This window comes from Dioscorea cayenensis, chromosome 18 (assembly GCF_009730915.1).
Source record: "Dioscorea cayenensis subsp. rotundata cultivar TDr96_F1 chromosome 18, TDr96_F1_v2_PseudoChromosome.rev07_lg8_w22 25.fasta, whole genome shotgun sequence".
In the NCBI taxonomy this organism is placed as follows: Eukaryota; Viridiplantae; Streptophyta; class Magnoliopsida; order Dioscoreales; family Dioscoreaceae; genus Dioscorea; species Dioscorea cayenensis.
The window spans coordinates 14,691,752-14,694,254 of record NC_052488.1 but is presented as its reverse complement, the minus strand read 5'-3'; the positions used below and the strand labels follow the sequence as shown (position 1 = coordinate 14,694,254).

Here is a 2,503-nt window from a genome sequence, read left to right as displayed (position 1 = left end):
TCTTTTGGTGTTAGGATTTGAGTTGAGGTCAAGTGAGGACAAGAAGAGGTGGGGAAATCACTTGAAAGTTGGCCAAAGTCCTTGTGGCCTCTCTTGGGGACACATGGGAACCTATTAAGCTTCTTTGGAATCCTCATAGCCTTTGTTGCGGCTGCAAGGGAGCCTGTAAAGGGAACCCAATAGTGTGGTTTCTAGGGCCTTCTAAGGCTTTAAAAATCCCCTTTTAGCTCTTTCTTTTCCCCTTCTTCTTGTTCTTCTTTCTCCCTTCTCTTCTCATCTTTAGATCTTCTTTTTCCACACTTTAATCCTCTCTCTTATTAGCTTAGACTTGGAGTTAGATGCTTGAGAGGATCTCTTCCCCCTCTCTTGTAAAGGTTTTCCTTGAGTTTTAAGGAGCTTGAAGGTATAGTTCTTCTCCTTCTTCTTCCCTTCTCTCTTGTGGTGTTTGTTTGAGTTTGTTTGGTTGGAATTTCCTTGGTTTGTATTGGATCTTAAGTTTGGAGTCTTGATTTGGTTGTATTTCCTTAGTTTGATAAAGGATTGAGAGAGATCCTTCATCTCCTAGGTTAGAGTCACTGTAGCACCAGTGAATTTTCCTTATTTTCTTGATTTCTTTGGCTTAGAGTGAGACCTAACCCTTAAGAACTTTAATAGTAACCTAAGGTTTAGTTGAACAAGCCCTAGAGTGGATTATGGTTGTTTTGTAGAAGAAACCTAGGGTTTCTTTGCTTGGTTTTTGTACTAATCATTGATGTTGTTTGTTGTGCTTTGGCAAGGAGAAGAAGCATTGGCTTGAGGCAAGGAGTTAGCCGAGGATTAGCTTGTGAGGAAGAAAAATCATCAACTTGGTGAGTGGGGCTATTAAGCGTGACTCTATTAGAAGATTACCAATATTTATGTGTTTATATATTCTATCTTGCTTAATGAGATTTTGTTGGTTATTATGACTGATTTTGAGATGTTTATTGCCCTAAAATGAGTTTATTGCTTGATGCCTTTCTTATACAAGTTTGTGTTCAAATGGAAAGATTTCCAGGTTGTCACTTAAGTTGCTTATTGTGTAGTGATTTATTTTAAATTATTTTGAGTTGTGTGTGTATCATTCCCTTGTGGAATGGATGGTGATTCTTGATTTATTTGAGTATTATGTTGGCTATTGTACTCCATGTGGAGTTGTGCTTATTGTTAAGTTTTTATGGTGATACTCTACTACAGTAGGTGGTCTCCACTACCAGCCTTTGAGGTGGCGTAGTAGACTAGTTGATTACTATGAGGGCCAAGTCAGGTGGGAACGTAGAATCCTAACTGGATATTCATTGGGTAACCATTGTCACCATATGGTGAACCGATGGGTCAATGTCAAGGGTATCTGTACTTTAATGGCTCTGAATCTAGCCGCAGCCATAGTGAAGTTTTAGGAAGGTTTCTAGACCACTTTAAGCTGGGTGAGTGTTGGGTATTGCTTTGTTCTAGTTTTGAGATTTATTCCTATTGTTTCTTTTATAGTGTCATCTTGAATTTGTGCTGAGCGGGTAAAGCACAGCTGTCATTCTTAGGAGGGTAGTCTCCCATAAATTCGATTTGGCACTAGTATTATGATTACTTATTGTGAAACTCATGCTATTTACTTTGTTATACTTATCATTGGGAACTATTTTGATTTACATGTTTATCTATGGAAGCTTTGCTTCATGATTAGCTTATTTTCATAATTTGGAAATCTATATTCAGTATTTTTACATTTTGATATTCTAAACCCTTAATTGAGGTAGAATGCCTTCTTATTTTATCTTTCTTGTTATTTTGTATTAAAGTTTGCTATTATATGTATTCATGCTCTAAACTAGTTATTTTAATAGTAAAGTATCATTTTAGAGGTTTATGTTATTATTGTGGTATATTTCTACTAGAGTTGTGCTAACCTTCCCTCACTAAGTAATGTTAGTAACTCACCCCTCTTTCCTCTTCCTAGTCTTTTGCAGGTAGTAGGTGCGGCTGTGTGGCAGCGTGCTGAGCATTTGCTACTATTTTATCTTTTATGTATCTTTTCAATTGATGTATGTTTATTTTTGGTCATAGGCATGTTGTTTGACTTATAAATCCATTAGTGTGTAGTAAATCTTGTTGCATGGTTTTGTATCTAAACAACTCTTAAACTCTTGTTGTATCAGCTGTGTGCAGTTGTTATTGTTACTTCCCTGTGAATTTGTGAACCTCTATTTCTATTTATTATTGTGGTTGTTGTTGTTGCTACTTCCTCTATGTATCATTGTACTTCTATATCTTGTATCTGTGACAAATATTTTGTTTCTAGGTTGTTGTTTAGCCTAGTGGTGTCCCGAGGGTTGAGTGGCTAGCTGACCCTTCTTAGGATCATCGCGGTGTTTTTCACGTCATGTGGGCCACGGGTCAGGGAGTGACATGCACGGTGGGTTGGCCTGTTTTAGTGCAGTAGGAGCTGGAGAAGGAGATCTGAGGGATGTTCCAAACAAGAAGCTGGAAC

General features: G+C 37.6%; 1 long non-coding RNA gene across 2 annotated transcripts; it reads left to right on the top strand.

Annotated features, from left to right (window-relative positions):
- The first annotated feature begins 278 nt into the window (after positions 1–278).
- Positions 279–2,180, top strand: LOC120283009. 2 transcript variants are annotated; one of them, XR_005543038.1, is made up of 3 exons: positions 279–403; positions 783–848; positions 1,973–2,180. It is a non-coding gene; the product is annotated as an uncharacterized LOC120283009 (long non-coding RNA). The 2 variants fall into 2 exon arrangements; XR_005543037.1 differs by having other exon boundaries at positions 777–848.
- Positions 2,181–2,503: the final 323 nt, after the last annotated feature.